Below are 13,935 nucleotides of genomic sequence, written 5' to 3' on the forward strand. Positions count from 1 at the left end.
TTACTTTCTAGGTTTACAAATTCCAATTCAAACTCCTAAAGGAAAACAATTTTCAATAGGCATACTTCCCATTAATGATCCATTTACTCAATAGAAAAGACATAGGGTAAGAGTTTGTGACAACACTGGTTATGCACATCAAGATATAATGACATAATTTCTTGACAGAAAACACAATGGCCAATGCCAACTTCTCCTCATGGGGGTAGGACATAGAGGGTCTAGTTAAGTTCTTGCTCAGATAGTAAATGGCATGTTTAGATCTGTCAACACCCTATTGAAGCAAGACAAAGACAGTAATGTAAGTGGAAGTTGAAAGGGACAAGATAAATTCCTTATTGAATTTAGGTGGACTAATCAAAGGAGTAGATATGAGGGCACATTTAAGCTAAAGAAACTCATGAACGGTGGTGGCATTCTCGGGGAATGAATCTATGCAAGAATTCTTCTCTCTTTTGAAGCCTTAACAAGTAGTGTAAGTTGTTAGGGGGAGATACTTCAACGTTGGATTGAACTTTGACAGGGTGAATGAAAACACTAGATTTGGAGACTATCAAGCCAAAAAGGACGACTCATAGGAACGAAAAAGATGCACTTAAGAGTTAAGACATATATTATAGTTGCAACATAAAATGAGGATGTTCAAATATTCCAAATGTTGCGACCATTGTTTCAAATGAGTAGTGAGATCATCGAGGTAAGAAAAGATAATGTGGACCATGTAATGAAAACAATATGACATGGTATGCTGGGAAGCGACTCCATTATTTTTTAACCCAAAAGGAATCACTTAATACGCAGAAGCTCCCCAAGGAATAGTGAAGGCTAATTTGAAAATTAAATGCTAATTTGATTAAAGCATGAGAATCTATTCATAAAGGATAAAACTTCATGGCCCACACACTCATTGATAATTTGACTAATAAATGGCATGGGCTAGTTGAATTTTGGACAATCTTTATTCATATCATGAAAGTGAGTGTAGACATGAAAGCTTCATTTATCTTTCATGACAAGAACCAAGTTGCAAAATCAAGAGGTATAAGTAATATGGTAAATGAAGCATGCTTTCTGGAGCTTATTGATTTCATCCTTGTTAGAAACTCATTTGGTGGGGTGAATAGGTATTTTCTTCTAGCAGATAGGGATGGCATCTGGATAAGTGTAAATTTGGTGCTCAATAATGGTTGGATTTAGTCTAGTCATCTTAGACTAGGACCAAGAAAAGACATCTCAAAACTATTTGAATAGATTGGTGTAGAAGCAAATCTCTTCAAGTGAGTAGTTTTCTGTTAGCAAAATCTATTCCTCGATTGCAAATTTAATAGAGAAATTCACCTTGATTGTAGGTGAAATATTGGGGAAAATCCACCATGAACCACAAAACCATGTTTAGCAAAAAAAGGATGAGAAAAACCACCCAATTGTTTTACATGGGTGCTACCCCCAAACCCCTACGCATGGGGGCTTCTACCCTCTGCAAACCCCTCGAACATGGGGGGCTATCACTATCCATCCTGTGACCCCCTTGCTATGCATCACACAGTTTTACAATACATGGGGATAGTTGTGCAATGAATATAACATATTCCAAACATTTTCCCACTTGTTTTCTTCTTTGCACAAAGGGGGTCATAGGAGTACATGATCAACAAGCTAGGGAAATAGTGTCCATTGTTTCTCCACACCCAGACAAGTTCTCAATGCTTACATATTTTTTTATTGGTTTAGTTTTGGTTAAGGAAATTTAGTTGTATTATAATTGAGGGTAAATATATTGGTGATTCATGGATGTCATGGGAAATATATTGAAAAGTTTTATTGCTTTTCCTGGACTTGGGTTTATAGGATAAAATATCTATGTTAATGTGTGTGATTTCCATTGTATCTTTTTTGTTTTAATCAAGAATTTGTTTACAACAATTAGTTGTACTATGTAAAAAAACTCCACTTTTGAATCACATCCTCCACAATATCGTTCGTCTTGGGTAAGAAATAACTAACTAATCACTACAAATCACATAAATATTGATTGATAAACACTTAAACAATGCATGGAAACCATGCGTAATCTAATAGTTATTTTTTCAGTGAATAATTCTATGTTTGCGTTCATTTTAGGCCTACACTAGAAATTTTGTTGTGAACCCCAACTCAGGTTCAATCCCTAGTGATGGTGTCTTTTGCCACACCCCACACAACCATGAGGTTCATTGATGATAAATCTTTCATCAATTTTTTATAACTTGCAAATATTTTTTAAATCAAAATGTAAAATAATCATCAATTAGACAATGAAAATCATTTCATACCATTAAAAACATTTCATATCATTAACAACATCACTTTGATGATGTCTCATTATTTATTTATGAAAAATAAATATTTGAACCTTAAAAATAATTGATGAATATATGAAAGATAATGATAATGTTAATTATGCAATGCACAGACACTCATATGATTGAAAACTTAGTAGTATCTCATGCGTTCTCCTAATACTACTAAGTTGTCAATCATTGAGCCGAGAGGTTCATTTTACAGCCTAGTGTGAAGGTGATGTGTAAGTATGTTTGTCCCTCTTTAATTACAAATAAAATACTCTCTAAAGAGAAAAGCAATGTCATCATAATAAAAGAGAAAATAAATATGTTATGCATATTTAATTAGTTATCCATATGACCTAATATAATTTCATGTAAAGTAATTGGAAGTAAAAAAAAAAAATACGTGAGTAGGGTTTAAAACTCATACTTTTAAAAAATATTTTAACACGTGATATCAACTTCATATATATCTATATATAGAAAACAAATGTTAAAAGAAAATATTTCAATGTTGTATAGAATAAAATATCCAATGTGGATTATGAATAAAATATTTTAATATGAATTAATATTGATGTATACTTTAAAAAAAAATTAATAACAAAAAAATCAGTTTGATTTGTGCCAATAAAATGACTCAATGCACATGTTATGTAATCTCTATAAAATTTAAAAACACAATTTAAACAATTAAAAATTACATTGATTTTTGCAATCTAAAATAAGTTTGCACCCGAAGAAACTTGATCCCTCTTAGCTCATGTTAGATCCCTGGTTACGACGGATCTATGTTAGTATGAATAGTATATGTTGGGTTAGGGTTAGCCGTACTGGGAGATGGGCATGCTACTTAGCATTGGAGCCTTCATACACATGTAAGTTGGACTTTATTGAGTTGGAGAAGTTGTAAGGTTCGACTTTGTAAAAACATGAGTTGATAAATGGACGAAGATCCACAGATTGAAGAATTTTGGTTGACATTTCAGAACCACAATCTGGGTCCATCGTCAAGTCCTGAATCTGTTTATTTTCCTCCATTTATAAAAAATGCCAACTACAAAAATTTATATACCTTAATAATATGAGTTTTAGACGGAGATGCTTGTGCTACTGGTGTTGGTCCAACTGGTACTGGTGACGAGTTCCTAGGATCTTTGGGACATGCAGGGGGGCACTATCGAGGATTTGGATTATTCTATGAGGGGGAAATGTAGGAGTGACATGTTTTCGCTCATGAGTATGCTGAGGTGTTTAGTTGTGGTGTTAATTGTGAATGTCATAAGGTTTTTTTATCATTTGGATGGATTCAATGACTCTAGTTGTGGATAAGAGAGTGACTGATAGGGTCTATCATTTTTTTGGAGTTTAGAAGTGGATATGAGGCACTATATTTGTTGTTGTATTGAGATATATGTGGTCTTCAAGAGACCATCCAATATATGATTCATGTCATGATGGAAGTCGTGTGTAGATAATTGACATGTTAGGTATGTATGAAAGGAGTCCAAGAACAGGTGAAATTTCATAGATGCCCATCATTAGGTGTAGTGATCTCTCTATGTTCTTGAGGGTTTTGGAAGTTGATGATGATGCCATTGATATGAATACGAGAGTTGTGATGAAGGTTGACATCAGAAGGGATATGTTTCATATGGTGGTCAATATGTGAAACATTTCTTCATTTCCTCTAGCCTTCCTATCATCATAAACTTATATTAGGATTTGAATGGTAGATAAGAGAAAGCTCCAAGTCTACCGAGATTGCGCTGGGCCATATAGTTTGAGTGGTGTTAGCTTTTGAGGATGTGGATTTTTATCGAATGATTGGAGTTTTATATCTTGTAGATTCACAAATCCAGGAGGGATATTCATTTCCCACATTGCAGACATTATTAAGAGGTTATTATGGTTTATGTCACTTCATCATTTTGTTGGCAATACTGAGAGGGGGGATGAATGATTGTTTCTTTTCATTTGTTACTTTTACCAGTTAGATCACTTATATTTAGAACACAAAATGAATAATAAGAATAAATGCTTTTATTAATTTATTCTTTACAATAAATCAAGTACAATATATGTAGGGCTCCAACACTAGATGAAGACACCGATCTTCAATCTCCTAGGGTCCAACCTATATCTCCCAAGCATCAACTTCGATTTCCAAGGCTCCAACCTTGTCACTTTTGAGGCACCAACCTCAAGGGCTCCAACCCTATATCTATTTCAGGCTCTGACCTGGTTTCTTGAGGACTCTAATCCTCTAGGGCTCTAACCCTATCCTTCAAGGCACCAACCTTGTCTTTTCAAGTCTCCAACCTCTTGGGCTCCAACCCTCAGCTTCACTTCAACAAGGTGTATTTGGTTATACTTCATGGCTCCTAATGTGTTCTTCAATGGGCCCTATAAAACTTTTCTTAGTCTTCATTGTAGTCCCCACATTGCATCATCAATGAAAACCTTGTTCTCTTAGAAGGTGTCACCACTGCTCTTCATCGTACCCAAACAATTTCTCCAAGGTCACCTCATGATGGCTTAGTGCATCATGTACTTCAATTTTATCTCTAAGATTAATCAAGGTTTCTTAACAAAATGTATTCAAATGGCTATCCCAGTTCTACACTTATTCTTCAACAACAACTTCAAGGTTTGACTCCAAATAGGCAAGTAGGGCTCTAAGGATTCTTTTCAAGGATGCTTGCTTGGAGGTGCCAATATATTAAGATAAATAACCAAGAGTATATTCAATGATGTATGCAAGTATTCTTCTTTGGGAATGTCTACACTAATTCTTTGCTGTCCAAGTATGCTCCAAGGCTCCTAGTGTTTTACTGTCCAAGATTTTTCATTTTCTTGACTTGTACAAACCTCCATCTATCACTTTTGATGCCTTCACAGAAATATAACCAACCTTCTCCACAGTTGTGTAAGCCTTCATCAAGTCTTCCACAATTTTATTATCTCATCAATCCTTCAACCTTTTTTTCTAAGCTTTAAGGAAAGGTCACTGGTCTGCACATGTTCAAGGCATAAATGACATAATATGAAATACCAATGTTGTCCCAATATGAACCTGCTCTTCGAGCTTCCAAGACAAAAAAGATTTAAGACATTATTCCAGAGATTCGATATTTAGTTCAACTTATTTGAGGTTTTGTTCAACAAACTATTTAGCAAAACCCACAATATAAGGTCTGAGCTGCCACAGTTCAGGAAAAATTACATAGTCTGAGCCACAGAGGTCACCACAGTTCAAGGTATGAAGACAAAGTAATACAAAGTCAAAATTCCACGTTGTCTTGTTCTTGTTTTAAACCCAAAAAAAAGTTAAATAATTCCTTTCTTAAGTATAATTCCTTCCTTACGAGCTGTGAGCAATCCCTAATAATTGTTGCGATTATAGCCAAAGTTGTGTTAGAAATGAAGTCTGAAACATATATATATATATATATATATATAGATAGATAGATAGATAGATAGTGATTTCGTTTAAAATCTGAAGGGACACGTCTATGGAGTGAAGTTGACATGAGGAATAAATTGTAGGTTGGCTAAAAAGTTAAACATATTTTTATTAACTTAAAAATTTAATATCTCACAAACTACTTGGAGTTTCAGTACAAATAAGGGTTCATTAGAAAGGAAAAAATATACTCTAAAAGATCATATAGGACCCATGTCGATAGGCTACCTCCAAGATGCCAAAAGTTATTTTTCTTTGTAACTGTCCCTGAATTTTTTATGTGCAAAAGGTGATTAAGACAACAAGGATTTTCTATTGTGTGGGACATCATTGATTCGTAATTGTTTAGCTCAACAATATTATTATGAGTGAAATCATGAGTGTATCCAATAATGTCATCATGAGTGTATCCAGCATGTGTGTATCGTCCTGTATCCAACTATCCAACAATGTCATCATATAATTTTGCAGTGATAAGTCATAGTGCAACATAAATTTCCCATTAGGAGAGCTCCAAGGCAGTCTTCCAATCATTCCATCAAGACCATAATCAAGTGCCATCAACAAGTGTGGTCATTCATCAAGTGTATGACATCATCAAGTATAGTCCTTCACATGTCATCAAGGGCTTCTAGACCATTAATCAAGGCATATGATTGAAACTTGGCACATGGCACTTCTTAAGACTTCTTCATTAGTGGCTTGATGATGCAGCATGGAAGGAGAACTCACAAAAAGCCCCAAAATCACCCCGCAGATCCCCTTTTAACTATAACCCGACTGTTGTCCTATTTACTGAAATACACTATAAAACAAGCCGAAACAATGGGATTTTATCTTATTGGCGTGCTTATTGTACACCAGAAGTCAACGAATCGACCCTCGGTGATCGTTGATCTGGATCTGTGAGATCCGACGGTCGTCGGAGATTTCGGGCGGGACAATAGACCGGGGGTTAACTGCCTGATAAAGTGGTTTTCTTCCCCACCTCCTTTGCTACGTGTCGAAGGTTGAATGGGATTGGGTGCTGACCCTTCCAAACAACTTACCACCTTTGATGTGCCCGAAATACCACTCTTGTAGTGAAACTACTTCGTGATCCAATGGTTGCGATATATCGTGATCTAACGGCCACGATCTAATCGGCCGATTGCAAATCGCAATGCCCACTGTCTAGACTTCTTCCACTTCAAAGCTGCGATGCGATAGCCCTTCATGGACCCGATAGATTATCACCCCTTCTCTATAACATTTCGGATCTAGTTGTATCACAATGTCAGAATTTGACAGTTCAACAAGCCGGTTCCTCTCCACTGAAGTGATGTGATTTGGGGTCCATGGACCCGATAACATTAAAAACCTCCGTCCATAATATTTGAAGTTCGGATTCCAAATCCGAATGTGTTTTGCGTCGATTCTTAGTGTAATTTGGGTTTTCCACTTACGGGACCAAAACAATATAATAAACTTGTTGATTATTCGTTTAACTTATCAATATCATCCGAATACAAAGAAAAAAAGCACTCGAGGATCTCCATAGGTTGTATATATATCATGCACACAACACCAATTTATTCATAATAAAATAGTTACAGAGTCTCGGCCTTGGGCTTGATTATAAAATAAAGACCTCTGTCTCAAAATACAAACCACACACTATTTTGCTCTCGCTCTACTAAAACCACTCCTCAATCCTCTCTCCCTTTTCATTACATTTTTCCTCCCTTTTATAAATCAGATATCACTCTAACTGTTTCTAACAAATCAATCCCTATTTTTAATAAATCTAACAACAAATCTTCTAATTCCTAGCTCTATCTCACACCTATGCTAACAACTCATCTTTGAGCCTAAAATAAGACAATTTCTAACTTATTACAATAACGAAATACAACATTGTGTTGGGGGTGCTCAACGCGCAGCTACAAGGCTTACAGGTACATCCCCCCCAAACAGGTATAATGGCTCTATACGTCGCAGCAAGAACTGCAGAGGCCAAACAGATGTTGTGCACCAGTAGGGACAACCCTTTCCTGTTGCCCATAGGCACCCTTGTAGTAGCAAGCAAATTTGACTAGGGTGCGATGAGCAGCACGAAAGATGTAGGCTTAAACTTGGCAGCCCTGCCACGTGAAACCCTATACCAGTTGCCGGATGGGGTCATCGTAGAGCTCCGCGCCAAGGAAACTTGCGCGATCTAGGTCTTGAATGAGCAGAAAGTCAACATGGATCATCTTAGCCTCCAGCATGATGAGCTGGTTGCGCAGGCTCACGGACTGGAGCAGGCGGTAAAGGATGCATGTAGGAGCGTCCCAGAGCTAGCTATGCTGGCAAAGCTACCAACAGCAGAGTGGGTCCATGGATTGGCAGCTAGAGTCCGCAAGGCCAGGGAGGAAACAATGAAGGTTCAGTTGGAGCTGAACCTGCAGATCACTGAGCTATGGTTGAAGGCGTAGCCTTCCACACCCCCAGAGGTCAAAGAGCAACGTGCGGAGAAAATTGGCCAAGTGATATAGGACTGCACTGGGATGTTGGATCAAGCACTAACCATGCTTACATACCTGTAGGAAGATCCAAACCTACAACACCTAGAGACAGAGGCGCGCGAGTTGCAGCAGGAGTACCACAGTGTCCAGGGGATTGTGCAAACAGTCGCCCTTACTCAACGACTCGCCAAACTACAATAGACAAGGGAACTGAAGGACCAGTTAGATGCCACTTGAAAAAAAGAAGCCTTGCTTAAAGTGCGCATCCAGCCATGGATCGATGAAACTTTCACAATTATAGCTACCATCGATGGAAAGCTGGTAGAAATGTAGGGAGTTTATGCGGTTAGATAGGGAGGTGACCCTGCTCATGAAGGTTCAGAGATACGCGTGTAGCAAGTACAACAAATAGCAGAACAATGCGCTGCGGACCTTCACGCAGCACAGGCACAGTTGGAGGGGCTCCATGCCAAGATCGCCGCACCAGCAGAGTGACTTAGGACAAGTCAGGATGATTGTGTTGGGGGCCTGTTGGGCATGGGATCCCCTGCAACAGTTTTTGGGGCTCAAAGCCCAAGTTTTGGTCAATTGTATTGTAAGACTCCACGAATTGTGGGCGCGGAGCGTGAGGTCTAGGATGAGTCATAGGGTTGTCTGTCCTAAAATATTGTGAAGTTGTGTTGGCCTACCCATGGTCCGCGGACAATGGGATTGTATAAATAGAGCAAGGCTCTAAGTGTAAAGATAATGAAGCTAAGTAAAGAATAGATAGAATAGCAAAGGCATGGTTAGAGCATAGAGTGGAATCTAAAGTGTACTAGGTTGTAGTAGTAGGAAGAGGCTCTACAGCTGAGTGTGAAGAGGCCTAGTAGAGTCCGCAGTTGAGTGCGCGGACCCTTGCAGCTGAGTGCACAGGGTAGAATCGAGTCTTTACTTGGGATTGAAAGATAATAAAGAGAAGTTTATTCTGTGCATCTGTTCTGGAATCTTTATGTTGATGTTATACATTACTTTTACTCTATTGTTTTACTGTGCACACTTGATGAATACTCGTATGAATTCTTATATGTGAATTTAATCTAAGTAATCAGCTAATAGAGACTAATTAAGGAAGACTTGGGTAAATAACATGGGTCATGCTGTGGTTAGAACTACGCGAAGACAATATCATAGGATGTGGGGTACCCGCGGGTGTGTGTAGCACAGTAAGTGCGAAGGCTGGACCTCGTATCAATCACCTCATATCAAACATCCCAGGGTGCGGAAATCTAGTTCTAATACCCTCCCATACTACTTCAGCTGAGACCTCAGTCATCGCTCCGTAGACTGTTGCTGAAAGGGCCAGTAGTACTAGGATTTGCTTGGCTAAATCACTTCCGAACCTGGGTCAGGCCCCACTAAGCCAATACCTCCCACGTTGAGGTTCCTCCATCTTTTCTACATGTAGTGTCAGAGAACAGAGGGATCATTTTTTATTTTTCAGATGTGGCTGCCTTTCCCCTCTTTGCCATTGCTCCTAACAAACCTTTTTGTGGATTGTTTCTGAAAATGGAGCAAAGTAAAAGATATCAGATAGAAACAAGTAAAAATGAACATAAGAATGAATGATACAGATGACTTTGAAAAGGTGACAAGAAAGGAGTTTTTATTAAACACAAGTGAGAAGATATCGTATTATGTCAAACAACTTTCCAAATGTAAATGCCATTAACCCATACTAAATGCCCACTAATGGTTCCTTATCCCTAGCTTTATTGCTCATTAATGTTTTGCATCGTAAGTCGGGAAAGAAACTTATTAGGGTGGTGAGCTTTTTATATGTGATAATGCCAATTTTGCGATTTGCGATGCAATATCACAGATCACATTATCACATTTCGTGTGTGCACTTTCTTTCCCATTCCTTTGGTTTCTGTGAAATGCGATATGCGGGGCATTCTTTATTAGTTTTCAAAGCATAGCTTATTTGATAGGGTTTTCTTTGTAAAGCCTTTTTTCGTTCTATAGCGGACTTGAGTGATTTTATAACATAGTTGGAAATCAGGTCCAAGGTCCCATCACAATATCGCATATCGCATGGTTGATAAGTTTTTCAGATCTTTCTTAAGGGTTTCCAATGCAATGCGATATGGGTGAATGTGTCATCGCAATATCGCATGGTTAAATATACTTTGTGAGGATGTGTTCTTTACAAGTGGTGATATGCGATGTGGGCCTTACTTAATAAGAAACGTTTTAGGACTTAGTTCAAATGAAAAGTCTAATAGTTTTAAGGTTAAGCATGGTAATCCCTTTTGATCGCTTTTTTCATGAATTTTTGTCATTAACAGGGATTTTGACACACTTGATCATGCAATATTAGAAAAGGCAAGCATTTTCTAGTTTTTCAAAGGGTTTCATCTTGATATCTTTCTTTATTCCAAAAAATAACAAGAAAATGCTTAAATGTTAAATTTAATTTTTTGGGAGGGATTTTTAAGGGTCCCTATTTATTAGTAGAATATTAGCTATTATGTTAACAAATGGGGGGGTCGTTGAATAGCACAACATAATGTTACAAGAATAAATGGATAGATAATTATGAAGGATTCATTTCTTTGGTATTATCGATATCATTTTCATCTGAGTTGTAATTCCAAAGTGAAGAGAGGTACCATATATAACAACCAATATTAGAAATTATAAGATACATAATTTTAGATATTCTCTATCTTTATTAAGTGTTATATTGTGGCTTTTGCTGCCACTTATCTATATTCGGAACCAAATGATATTTATGAATTGACGTGAAACTTTGAATCTATAAAATTTTGATTTCATACGCCATGTATGCATAAAGAAGGTTGCTTATGCCTTCTAATAGAAGCAACTTATTTATATGATAAGGAATGAGTCATAAGTATGGAAAATATTGCTAAAGGAGTTGAGGATTTGGTGTTGTGGATAAAAACTCAAATAATTTATATATCTTCATAATATTTTTCTTGCATGGTGTATCATTTCAAATGTGAAATGAGTGTACCATTTGAAATTGTGGAGAGTATGGATGTGAGATCGTTGGAGATGCAAGTGTAAGACTTGTGTGGAAATTGTAAATCGATGTAATGTTTGGTTGTGACATAGTATTGCAAGTTATATATATACATTTTAAAACCCATGGAATGAGTTAAATCTTGAAGTTTTATATAATTTTTGAGTCATGGTTGAAATAAAGCTTCAATTTGATGGACATGGCATGAAAATGACATATTAAATATTAATTATCATTACACACACACATACTTGTCATATGCTTTGCATGTGGTCCCTTTTCTCTCTAGTAAGGATTTTCTTCCTTGTAGTTTTCTCTTAGCTTTATTTATAGAATCATTTTGAAATTAGAGATATTGAATGGAATTTTGGGGCTACCCTCAATGTGGGATCATATTCATTGAGTTGTTATTATGCTACTATAGCCCTCATCTTTTTTTAATTGATTTGTTGCCACACCACATATTGTTACTTGCTTCTTTCTAACTTTCCATATTTTATCGCTAGCTTATCTCTTCATGCTATGACTTTTTCACTTGCCTTTGATTTTTTCTTCCATGCATGAAGCCCTATTTTGATGTACATCAATGTCATTATAAAGGGGACAACTACTTGGGTTTCTATTTTTTTATCATAATGCCTATGCCCTTATGCGCTTGGATCTTATTTACTACTTTTATGACCCCTACTCTTCTATATTTTTTCCAAAGGAAAAAACAATAATTTTATTTCAAATTTTGAAAAATGTAGCTAATTTACATTTTGTAGATGCTAACTGCATTCAGTAAGAACATCCTATCAACTTATATCCATAAAAAGCTTGAAAATATAAATGAAAATTGCAAACATGGAAAACTTTAGGGGCTAATATTCGCAGGTGGGCTAATTTTCCATGATTTTCCAAAAAAAAGATTCACCAATTTCCATTTTTTATAAAAATGATTCGCCTAGATTTTACAATATAAAATTAATTTATCTTAAAAATAGCAAACATTATATATATATATATATATATATATATATATATATATATATATATATATATATATATATATATATATATATATATATATATATATATATATATAAAGTCATTATAAATTTGAATAATTTTACAAATACATCAATAAAAATTTTATAGTTCGCATATTAGGGAGTAGTGAGATTCGCCAATGTTTTTAAACTTCAAGCTATTTTTCCTTCCTTAAAATTTTCCCTGTTTGGGAAGTTAAGTGTAATAGTAATCACTTAACTTCTCTTTCTTTCCTTTGTTTCTTTGGACCTTCTACCAACCCCCTTCGTTCGGGTCAATTGGAACAATCACAAATTCACTCATAATTGTCTTTGGTGGGTGTTATTTTTCTGAATTTGAACTTTCCAAAATATGAACTCTCTTTATGCTCATAGTCCCATCCTCTTTCTGTGCCACATTTTTATGATTTTCTAGTTCATGGATCACTTTTGATTTTGCACCATTATGCTTATGGGTTGCATTACCACTCTACACTTGAGTATTCCCTTCTTCTTCATTTGGAGGGTTCACTATGATTTCCACTTCTTCTTCCTCCATGAGGTAAGGACCAGAAGGCCACCATCCTTTTCTTTTGTGGGCCCACCCTTTTACATTTTTAGGTTCCTTTTTGCCTGAAGGAATGTGTCCTTCAATTGTCTTGTTTGGTAGAAAAATCAACATTTGAATGTTATATTTAACATAATCCAATAGTTGGATCCATTGGAAATTTTTGTTTCAACTGAAAGCGTTTAGGTGGACCTCTACTTAGACCTATTTCTACACAATTTTTTATGAAGGAAAATAATCATTTCTTTGTTCTCTCAGAGTCCATATTTTTGGATGACCCTAGTGTGTTTCTAATTTTCTCAAAGGACTTTGTGATGCCAAAAAGGGAGGGGAATATTTGGTAGTCTCACCCATACTAGAATTATTGAAACCACCATTGTTGTGGCATCAAAATCAGGAAACCAAGGGGTAATGAAAAGCCTTGTATTTCCCCAAAACTAGGGAACTTCTTTCAATACTCTCTCCAAATCAACATGGGTATTGAATTGAACAATAGAAAAAAAAAATTGAGAATATTTATATGTCGCAGTTGTTGGTCCAAGTTGTAAAAACCTACTGATGTGGAGCATCAAACATTGGCCAAAAACCATTGAATCTGCAAATCAATACCCTAGATTGAAGAAGAGAAAAATATTGATTTACCTATGTTAGGTTTACCTCCATGGCAGGCACTTGTTGTTATTGTTCAACAATGTAAGGTACATGATCATATTGTGGCATATTTAATGGATTAGGATCTTTAGCGTGTGTGACATCCTTGTAGGAGGCTCAACCTCTTGGGTTCTTGGATCTCGAGGCACCCCACATAGGCTCAACAACAAGACAATGGTAGAGTTTCTAGTAATTCCATAATGCTTCAGCTAAGCAGAATCCTGCAATTGCTTCCCTTCAGAAAGAATACTTTGCATGGATACAGGAACCCCTAGAGGATTCCCAACAAGCTTCTTTAATTATACCCCAAAAACTAATCCAAAGACCTAGATTTGGATCAAGTTTCCACTAAGGGTCTTGAAAAAAATATGAAATCCTACCATCTCATATAGATCTTCA

Source organism: Pinus tabuliformis, chromosome 2_1, assembly GCF_031772625.1.
Source record: "Pinus tabuliformis cultivar Carrire ecotype Pingquan chromosome 2_1, CPIR1, whole genome shotgun sequence".
Classification (NCBI taxonomy): Eukaryota; Viridiplantae; Streptophyta; class Pinopsida; order Pinales; family Pinaceae; genus Pinus; species Pinus tabuliformis.